Here is a 12073-nt window from a genome sequence, read left to right on the forward strand (position 1 = left end):
CCGTCCCAACAACCCTCCTGTTCCCCCGTTTGTCTGGAATAATCATTTTATAAACCATTTCCAGCCTTTTCCAATATGATTAGAAAATGATTACTAAGGCGAGGACACAGTTATGTCACTGTAGTTGTCAACTTAAGTGTGAAGCATTATAAAGACTGCTTAAGAACTCCCAGAGGGGATACGCTGAAAATCCTAAAATCAATAATCCTGTTTTTCAGCATTAAACCATAGAAAATCCAATAGTGCTGTGCTGATGACCCAAACAGTAGTCTAGTTTTACAAAATTTAGCAACTTAATCTGTCATCAGCTTTATTGATTTTGCTTTACAGAATTACATGCATGAATCTCCCCAGCCTTCCACACACACACAATCCTCCCCACTGCCCGGTAATGCATTTACGGGAAAGCAGCTTTTCTAAACTTCAGTGATTTGGGGAGGTAATTTCTATTGAGTTCAACAGGTGGGAAACTTCAAAATAATATAATCAGCAAAGAGAACACTGCTTAAATATTACCAATAAGCTAATTGCTTTGCAATTCTGCTTTGTTATCTTTTATGTTTCAGTAATGAAGTACTTTTAGAAGTGTATCTTTTTCGACATCAGAGTCGGTAGGGTAAGGAGGTTTTTTTTTCTTGTTTTGGCTCACCTAAGAGCTACGAACAAGTCGATGCCACTACAACAAAAACTATATGATCTTATAACTGCTTAATGAGCCCCAAACCACAATACAGTTAATATAGCTTGTTTAATCAGCCATTGGTTTTGTTCGAAAATAAATTATTTTAACTTGTAATAGCTGATATTTGTTTTTTCCTAGGCAAAATATATTTTTTCTTTACAGCACAGCTAAAATATCATAAAACTTATGAATTCAGTAACAAGACAGTATCTCTCATTAATGTCTGTTGTTATTATTAGGAAGCAGAACTATTACTAATTTGATAATGAGGTCTTAGTTTTCTTATTTCACTCATTTTAAACAGGGAAGAACTGGGCATGACATGTACTTATTTCTCCCTATCCAATATTGTTTAATGTTTCAGTCTGAGAGCCGATGGAGAAATGTTCTCCCTTCCAACATACAACCGTAACTAACCTATCTAAATAAGAAGCATTGCCAATTAGTATCTAATGTGTGGGCTAACAAAATTTAGGATAAATGCTTCTGAGGATCAGATAAGTTAAAATTCATGCTTGGATTTTTACTTTTTTCCCCTCTAACTACAAAAGAAACATCTTAGACACACATTTCTTATTAACCTGTTCAGAAAATAACAAAACATTTGGTAAGTCAAAATGAACTCTACCAAGATCAATTCTACTGAAGTCAATGGAGTTGCTTCCAATATGAACTTATTCTGATAAAACTCCGATAATTTAAACTAACATCTTACTTCATTAATAGCACTAACAGTTACTGAAATCCCAGAAGTAAAACACAAATGAACCTTCATATTCCGCGCTGTTTTTACCAAAGATCTAACTCAACAAATAGCATTGTGAAATACAATGTGGAAAAGCACACGATGAAAGTTAATTTTCATTTTAGCTCAGGCCCATGATCTAGCTTTTTACAAGCAGTGATTTTGTCTGGATAAAAAGCATGTCTTAGGCAAGATCCGATTTTTCAAGAATGGATATGCAGCACTTCATAAACACATGCCCGTGTTTCCTAAGAAACTCTGCAATAGTTGTTTACACAGAAACCCCCAAACCATACCCATTTATGTGACTGATTGGCAATACTGTAATACATACAAATGCAACACATACAACCAGCTGAGCTTACTTCTCCACACTCTCCAGAAAGAAAACATTCCACGAGTGCAATACGTGGGTTGTTCATTTACCACCAAATGATACCCTGTACAGCTAACAGGAATTTATGTGACAGCCTGAACAGAGGTGAGGCTGTATTTTACTGGTTAGCAGAGCAGAATACCTAGACACTTTTACACTGCCCAGAAAAGCTTTGGAGAACTAGGCTTTAAATTCTTAGTAGGAATTTTGTTTTGCCCCCACGTGGATTTGTTTCACCAGATGAGTCAAAATTCTTACAAATTTTCTCTTCTCTTGTTCTTTTCACCCCCATTTGATTTAGGTTTGTTACTGAAAAACTAAAAAGAATTGAGATCATGGGTAGACAGAGACATCCCAGGCAGGATAGCACCTGAGGATACGGTATGTTGATGTGGCACAGCCTGTGACTTACTTTCTGTTCCGAAGTAAATCCCTCAAACATTTTTTATTTTCTATTGCTATGTCAACAATGCTTATAAACGTGTCATATGTACTACTTTTGTCAGAATTACTGTAATACTGCAAGGAAATTAAATTACATGAAACTGTGAAGAATAAGGATAAAAAGAAAAATGGATGAGTGCCTTTTCTGACAAAAAAAAGAGAAAAAAAAAAGAATTATAAACACTGCCACAGAATGGGGCTCCTTACCTGTAATGTGCTAACATTAAAGAGGTTTATAGCACTGCAGATTGTTGTTCCCTTGGAAACAAATCAGTTCAAAAAACACCACAAAGATTTAACATCCCTATTAAAAATGAAATATTCCTATAATATTTTCATTTCAACCTCTCAGGGTCCAGTCCTGCAGGTCCCTTTCATGTATCACTTTCAATTAAATCATTTGATAAAAGACAGTCTGATGGGGTCTTTATCAAAAGTCTGAAAGTGGAGTAGAAAATAACATCAACAACTTTTCTTTGTCTTGTATTGTGACTTGAATATTAGAGTCTTTAAATCGTGTCATGTTGAGCTTTCATTGCCTTCAGCAATGTAGTATCACACTTGGAATTTTATTAGTTCACGAGGGTCTGATTATGCGAACGCATGGAAATTAATCACTAGAAGAATAATACCTCCAGTACGAGCAAAGAGGCCACTGACAAAACAGAAACTTTGATACTGTGGCACGAGAGGATCCAAAGTTTGAACACTTCACAGTCGAGATGTCAGTTCACTGTATTAAAAAAGGGAGAAATTACTTGCAGAACATGAGTCTTGAATGCCCTAAAGGTTTTGAAATACTCACCCTGCTGTAAATCAGAAGCAAGTGTAGCGCAGTCAGTGATGTTACGCTGGGTGGGCAGAAGTCAGGCCGAGAATGCCTGAAAGGAGGTGTCTGCAGGACCGGCTGCCTTACACTAGACCACACAGCTCTTTATCGACTCCTGTTTTAAAAAGTCAACCAAATGCCCCGCTAAGCTGCACTTCTCTCGTGACTTAACTCAGCTACAAAAACCACCAAAATGAATCCACAGAAATTTTAAGGCAAGACAGTACTCCTCTGGACGATCCTCCCGACAGAACACTCCAACCAACTGAGATTCCTGACACACAAAGAAGTGTCGTTCAGCGCAATCCACTCTTGTTGTCTACTTCTACTACCTGGGGGAACATGACGGTGAACTACCCGCAAGAGTCATATCCTCCTGACTGTTTCCAAACTATGCACCCCTGGTCTAGAGTCCCAGCTATCTCAGGGTTGCAGGTAGGGTCCAACGTGCCACTTCTAAAAGATTCAGCAGTGTCACTATGTGGGAAGTATTGCAGAGCATTCAAATCAGTCAGGGTAAATGGAAGGATCTTACGTTTGTTGTATTCGCACTTTTATGCGTACAGATGAATAAAAATCCAGTATCTGGTCAAAAAGGTGTGCACATTTGAACATGTAGCTGAGAGGATTAAACATACCTTTCTAAACTCTTAACAGTTATGTACACTTTTATTATCAGCTCCTAGTTTTATATACATATTTTTACATGTTACAAAATAACTGTTACGTTTCCTATTTATAAATGTTCCTGTTGCCTCCATCCTCTCAGCCACCTTTGACGAAGGTTATGGGGGAAAAAATTAAAGTAGATCAGTGCTCTTCAAGAACACAAATCTGCACTTTCAGGACTCATACCACATAAGAGGGGACACATCCCAGACAGTCCCTATCTTTTCATATAATAAAGAAAATATACTTAAAACTCTTAAGAACTTTTGAGCAGGAGTACTAATGTGGCTTTTGCAACACACATCATTTGTCAAATACAGCTATCTCCATGCCCACATGATGAGTTACTACCTCTCTTTAATGTATATATTTGCACTACCTTATTCAGTCACTTTAGGTACCGTGGTCAGAGACTTAAAATGGGCCCTCAAGAATATGACTATGCTAATTTATTGTTTGAGGAATCTAGGTATCAGCTTATCACATCAGTTCTGACCCTCATGGGTCTTGGTGTTAATAGATTAAACTAAGAAAACCTCAAACATCAGAATCCAAAATAATACCAAACACTTACAAGAGCAAAAAATTAACTCTGTATAGTATTTATGTTATTTTGAAAACTCTACTTGTGACTAAATCATAAAGTACGTAGAGTTATGGAATTCTAGTGCCGTAAAATTACAATAGCATTTGACAGTTCCTGGAGTATGTCTCAGTGGAACCAAAGACACTAAAAATTGTCATTTTGTCGACACTGTATTTATTACAGCAAGTGATACAGTTGAGGGAAAAAGAGCTAAAGCTTTCTGCCATAAAATAATTTTTTTCAGTTTGCAACAGATGCAACAAGCTTCAAACTTCGTTTAAACCTGAGGAAAATCTCACACAATACCACACCTCTTTTCTCAACATGTATTGTTAGTTCTTTCTCTAAAACCACTTCTCTCACAAAACCTGCTGTACCTCGGTTATGACATGCCACTAAATTTGTATGTGACTCATAAAATGCCAGTGTGATGTGCCTTTTATTGAAACACTTCAGACTCATTAGTCTGTTTGGATAACAAAGAATGTCATAGTTTATATTTAAATGTTCAGATTCACCACAAATCCAGTTCCCCCTGAAAATATTTGACACCTTGAATAAATTTGGTTAAAAGATAAAGAAGCTTGCTCTTTCGTGATCAAGACTCGTTCAGGTTTCATGATTGTTTTCTTGCACTGGTTGCTTGCATGACCCGCGACACACGTGGGTAGCACACGGTCTTGTCAGAAAGTGTTTGCTCCTTGAGAGGTTTGCCAACAAACTGGCTAACAAAATTCTTGAATAGTGTTTGACAACTTTTAAGATGGTTTCTGAGCAAATATTGCTAAGAGTAATTATAGACCTGTGACCCAGACAACCCAATTTGTTAAGTCTCCCCATATCTCATAATTGGAAGACTCTGTTAGCAGACATCAGTTAATTACACAACTAATCTCTTGAGAAAGTAACTGCCAATACTTAAAAAATGTACCTTTTCCGAGTCATCCCCTACCCCAACTCCACTTGAAAACTTCAAGGTAAAAAGTTCCATTTGTTTAAAAATAAAACCGAGCAGAAAGCTAGCTAATGTAGCTTGACACAACGTAATTAACAGACTCTGGGGTGGGACTGTCTGGGTTTGGCAGCCTCCTGACAGCCCTTAGTAAGACGTTAAAGCGATCAACACCTGACATCTGTTAGCAAGGAGGCATTCTGAGGTAAAGAGCAACTAAATCTAAAGAAATCAGGTACTTAGACCAGTTTAACTTTTTCATGAGGTGATATCCTGCCTGACACCATAATCTTTCTTCCTGGAGTGACGCAAGACTTAAGTAAAAGAAAACAACTTGTAGTACCTCCCTCCCAATATCCAGTAATTATTTTTTAGGCAAAGAACAACGAAGAAGAACTATTTATCCCAGTTTAAAAAGGAATAAAAATAACTTAAGCACTGAAATTGTGCTAATACCTAAGCAACTGTGATTCTTAAAAGGAATTCCTTCAATACTGTGCTGATGTGGACCAAAAAAGCTAGCTGAAAGAAAATGGTTGATTTTCCTGACAGCTGAGGCAAAGAATATTCATAACAAGAAGTCCTATTTATTTGAGTTCTACATGTGCACTTATTGAGGCTTTGGGGATGGTTAATAATAAGAAAGAAGAACAGACAAACAACAGTCACAGGTGAGAGATGAACACCTTGAAAGTAGTAAAAGAATGCTTTTGTTTGCCTTTGCATTTTTAATGTATCAAGGATATATTTAAAAAGGCCAGGTTCAGAAAAGATTTTTGATCAGCTTATCAAGACCTTAAAGAAAGAGACAAATAAATTTTTAAAGGGCTAAAGGAATAGATATTATTTTATATTAGGAATCACACAGAAAACCCCAGTAAGTACTCATCGCATTTTCATCGGGGCTCTTTACAAAACTATTAAATTGAATAAAAAGTAATACTAAAAATCATAATTATCCCTGCTGAAAAAAAAAGATTAAAATAAAGAAAAATTGGTAACAAGAAAACATCCCTCCACATAATAATACTTTTACCAATGGCCAAAACCTGGACCATAAACACAGATATTACAAAATGGTAATTCATTGTTGTTTTGGTTTTGTTGGTTTTTTTTGGTTTTTTTTTTTTTTTTTTTTTTTAATACAGCATTTGCTGTGCTCTGCATAATAATGCCAGTTACCTTTACACTTTTTTTCTTCTTTTTGGTATTCCTGGGCACTTGACATTACTTGAAAGTTTGCTGTTGTGTGGCCTGGCTGTAAAATTGTGCTAGTCCAAGGTGAAGCACGTCGACATTGCGAAAGCAGCTGTCCATTCCTCTGGAAATGATAATTTTTGGAGCGCCTTTTCCTACACAAATGGTTTTCTGGTATGCCAACTACATTCCATTTCTGATTTCTGTCGGGAAGGTGAATCAGTCTGTCCCATGATATGAGGTCACGTCCTTGATGTTTGGCAAATACTGCAGGGCTATAAACTGTTGTCATTGCCAAAATCTTGCTCAGGTGTGGAGTTTTGGAAAGCAAGTGACTCCCCGTCTCTCCTGATGCTGTGGTATTCCTGTGCATCTCCACTGGACCGCACTGATACGACGCAGAGCCTTTCAGCCATGCCCATTCAGCCACCATAGTTCCCCTTCGGTACAAGTAAATAAAAAATTTTGCCGTCTGTGAAGCCTGAACAAGTAGGTCGATCTACGTGGACAGGCTAACGCTAGATGTAACTTTCACAACATCACAACCACAACGTGGGCCTGAGGTCAAGTTACCACCAATTTATTGCCTTGCTCATATGATCATTTGAGGTCTTGTAGGTCGAGGCTGGTCGTGAACAATTTTCAGATACTTAAAACACAAAACATCAAGGATTCAGCCTTGTTTGACTTTGCTCTTATCGTAGGCTGACCTGAGGGACACTCTGTTACCTAAGTGTGACATTCTTATGTGGGCATGCTTAGCAGTTCCGCTTTTGCTACCTACTGCTTTTCTCTAGTTGTGGCCACAGTGGAGTATCAGAGACACAAATTTTTTTACAGCAGTTCGGACACTTGGGTCCAGTGTAGGTAATGAACAACATTAAAGCTGCATGATTTGATCTAATTAGTCATAATAATTAGGCAAATGTATTTATTCTTTGATACAGAAGAAACTGAGATACCACTAGTTGATAACGCTGTAAAACTAAATATAGCCCATTTTCTATTTTTGGGTAGCAAAACTAAATGTTTTAGAAATGACACATCAGAGATGATATTCCACATTTAAAGAAAATATTTTATTGTATATTATATGTATCCAAATTCCAACACAAAATAGCTTTCTAACTTGCATATAGAAAATTCCAGAAATTCAGTGACTGACACCCACTGTGGTTTCAATCATAGTAAAACTCTGCTATCTTAATGGACCTAAGAGTTAATTTTACATACATCTCACTCAGTAAAATCATTCATAGACGTATTAGTAAATAAGCTCATACTAAGTCAGTAATTTCATGATAAAAATGTTTAAAAATAACTTTGGATTTCAGTTACCAGATATATCATACTATTGGTTTTCCTGGAAGTTTTGTCTTAAGACTTCTGTTAAGTGGAACATTACTAATATAGAAGACTTAATTATGGCTAGTATTAAATATTGGTATCCTGATAGTATATATAGCTTTCCTCAATACCTTATTTAATTTTCAATGTAAATGCATACCTTTTTTTCTGCTGGGAGTGTAAGCTCATATGATATCTGAAGTTAAAAGTCCACTCTTTCTACCCACTATATCTCAGCTGGACATCAATAACATGAATTTGTATAAGAAACTATCTGGTATCACATAATTCAATGCATAAGGCAGGTGAGTTAACTACAGAATTTGCACTTACCTACTTCTGGCTCTATAGATCTGCTTTTAGTTCAGATGTGGTTTTCTTAGTAAAATCAAAAATTAACTCTGAACACAGGTAATATGGCAAGAGAATATCACTTGTAGGAGGATAATCAGATTTAAAATAGAATAGTGAAAGTAACCAAGAAAATACTAGGCAATTAAAAAATCCTAAAACAACAGAATATACAACTTTTTTTTTTTTTCGTAATTTGAACACTTTTATACCTTCTAGACTTCATAATAAATTTAAACTCAGAGGAAGAGACTGGATTGTTCTAGTAAGACCCTCTGGCAGCTGCACAGAACTTCCCTGTAAGATCCGAACCAAACTTGGCTATTTCACTCTTCTTGGCACGGAGAGGAACTGTGCACTGTAACTCACACTTCCACCAGGCTTTGTGTAACCTCAGATAACGTACCCTTTCAGAACAAGGCTACTCGCCTCTTCCTTGTCCTTCTTCATGTTCTAGTTACCTCCCTGCATGGATAATATTGCATCTTTATATAAATATGAGTCAGGTGTGTACTATATATATATCTCTAAAAAGAAATAAAATATAGGCATTTCTATAATTCACTCATAAGTAGGTATTTTTATGCTTTGTCAATTTCTTGAGAAGACCACTGACCCCACAGAATGCTCCACCTTGTTTAAAAAAGCCAGTTATAAGCTCAGTTACTCAGTTCTTGCTATTAGTCCTGGAAATGAGATCAGTGATTCATAAACCACGCTGTTCATTCTTGTTAGGCAAAAATGTCTGTATCTTTTTCCTAACTTTATCTTTGATATTAAAGGCCATCTTTGCTGCCTTTTGGTCTATGAGGATTTGTTTTACTTTTGATTTTAATTAAAAAACACACATTCACTGCAATGGTAAAACTTTTGTTCTGCAAGGATTCAGAGCAGATGTCACATAAGACTTACAGATTTTTAAGTTTAGCAAGGAACTCTAAAGCCCTCCTTAAATTTAATTTTACAAGCTTCCATTTTATTTCACAAATTCTCTTCAGTCACCAGGGACATTCTGAATTCAAATTTTGCCAAACAAGGATGAAGTTGTAAGGGACTACCACTGAGGGTTCTCATATTTTGTCTCCTTTTCTCCTTTTCCTAGACTTCCTATACTGTGGTGCAGGAGATATATAGGTTCTGAATTACCATCCAGGTTATAAAAATTTTAAATTACAATTTTACTACAGGACTATGTTATTTATTCTGCTACTTTTGTTTTAACATGTCTTGCTTGAGTTTATCAAAAGCTTTTTTCTTTTGGTTTGTTTTTTTTTTTTTTTTCAACAGAGAATGAAGTTTAAATCTCCTGCCTCTGGTCTTGGTTTTGTCAAACCAAACCCTTGATAAAGGATGATAATCTAATTTTGCCTGAGCTCCCTAATTGTAAGAGAAGCATCTCTCTCTCCCTCTAGCTACTGTTGAAATGGCTATAATCAAGGCAGAAAGCAGTACAGCCTACTGGGATGAACCACGACTAAAACCACAGGCCCTATTTCAGAGTAAAGGGGGACTAATAAGAAGGGTCTAGAGCTCTTCTTGTCAATGTAAGTAAAGGAATAATAAGTAATTTCAGAGATATAAAAGCAGCATATCGTAGCAATAACTGGCATCTGAGCTGTCAACAGTTCAAGACTTTCTCAAGTTCCCATCAAAGAGTCTGTAAAGGTGAGTTTGTTTTATAGAATCAGCAAAGTTTTAGGAGATGAAGGGCCCACTGAGCTAAATGAAAAGGACAGGGGAGGACAATCCTTCAGAAACTGTTTATTACAGGCCCAAACAAAGACTCGTAATGGCTGAATATAAAGGTTGGGCTGTTCTCAGGTATGCAAGTGTTATCTGAATGTCAATATATAAAAGACTATAAAAACAACGGAACATTAATTTGTTTTCATCTCAAACAGTTATATGTTTTTTCTCCTACTTCTCTACTAGTATCTGCCAACAGTGGTAAAGGAAGAGATACAAAAAGCCTCTCCCTTCTTTAGTACATCTCAAGATAAAGGGAGTCATAACCTTCTTCTTCCATAAAGACAGGAGGTAGTATCCAGCCAGCCAGGAGGACAGCGTTTCTTGTTGGAATGAGCTGTGAACCTATCCTGAACTTTGACCCTGACAAAAACTCAGGGTGCACAGCATAAGACCAAAAAGCACATTGAAAAGAGTGCCTGGTCCCTGTGCTCACAACCACCCTAGAAGCACTGCATTAAATCCTTCCCGCTGTGCCCTGAGAGCTACACCCATTTTCCCTAGCTCGGGATCTGCCGTGTTACACCCAAGGCTGGCATTTGTGTTACCATTATTACCATTACTGCTTTATACAGCAGTAGCTGCAGTCGGCAGCTAGATCTATTGGTGATGAAAGCTACTGTGTGACCACACAGGCAATCAGCCCCTGCTCCTCGGAGACTACATTGCTCACACTTTTTTAGGGAATACAAACATTTCTTTTTCACCCAGAGCAACAGGCTATCAGTTTCAAGGCAAAAGGTAAATCAACAGTTCTGGGATGTCAGAGGATTGCAATTTTTACTTTTACAAAGACACTTCCTCTCACAACAAAAAGTTATTTTACATTCCAAAACTGGACTCAGCCTGTAAGAATTTCAACTTGCAGCTAATCAAAATAGCAGCATTAGGTGAATATATTAGCAGTCTCTGAATTGTCATTAACTTACTTGATTGCAAAACAAAAGACTGACAAAAGCTATTCTTATATAAAAGTTTTGCCTCTTCTCATATTTGAAGTTTACTGAAAACAAAGCAGCAAGCAGCACTTGACTGTTTTTTTTTTTTTTTAAACATTGAAGTATGCAAGCATCTAAGGACATTGAAGTGGGCTGGCTTCAGAGAGATCAACTAAGGCAAATGTAATCAGGATTAGAAGTGAGGGGTGCATAGTAGGTCGATTGAGCAGCCTAGCTTTGTATGGACCCAGTCCAATAACACTAGATGAGTTTTACCTAATGACTTAAGAAAAAAAAGCAAGCAAAGTACAATTAAAGGAGATCTCCACAGCAAAATTGAAACCTGATTCATGTTTTGTACAAGCATTTTGAAGCACACAACGTAACTATAAGTAAAAGCACGTAAAGCTTTCATATGTGTTTGTGTTGGGAATGATAAAACTATCTGTGCCAGACAAGGCTAAGGTTTAATTTTTTCCTCATTAATGTTGCAGTCAGTTCATAGCATTTCATTTTCTTTCCTTTATTTTCCTTCTCCTCTCCTCCTCTCCTTTCCTCTTTCCCTTCCTTCCCTTTTCTCCCAAATAACACCATAGCCTTTTCTTCTTATTCTTCCTTATCAAACATGCAAAGACTTCAAAATGGAGTTTCCCAACTTTTAAACTGGGTTCGTGTGATCCTTGAATAAGCAGGATGGAGCACAGCTGAAGAGACTAGCCAGATACTTCTTTATAAATATGCAAAACATCCCTTCACATAATGTGCTAAATAAAACCTTTGAGAACATGTGATTTCTAAATTTTAAAAAGTAAAAATGACAGTGATTATAACAAAAGTGTAAAATAAAAGAAAGGGACTGTAACTAGCAGGTGGAACTAGTGATGTCTACTGAAACCACTAGCTCATTTCCAGTATTTCAGAAATGTGTGTGTATGTGTATGCTTATGGAAGCAAACAGTGCCAGGACTATTTAATCGAGGACTGTTGTACTGTTACTTGCTTTAACAGTGGCAATATTATAAAATAATTAAATATTAAATTTTAGAATATGGCTTTCAATATAAATTAAATTTTGATATTTTCAAACAATTTTTTGGACAAAGATTATACCATCATGAAAGAAAAGCGCGCAGATATTACAATAGACTGTGTGAAGAGTTTTTAATGTGTAAGAAAAGGTAACATCAAGAAACTTGCAATATACAGTGTAA

The sequence above is a fragment of the Vanellus vanellus genome, assembly GCF_965231255.1.
Source record: "Vanellus vanellus genome assembly, chromosome: 2".
Taxonomy (NCBI): Eukaryota; Metazoa; Chordata; class Aves; order Charadriiformes; family Charadriidae; genus Vanellus; species Vanellus vanellus.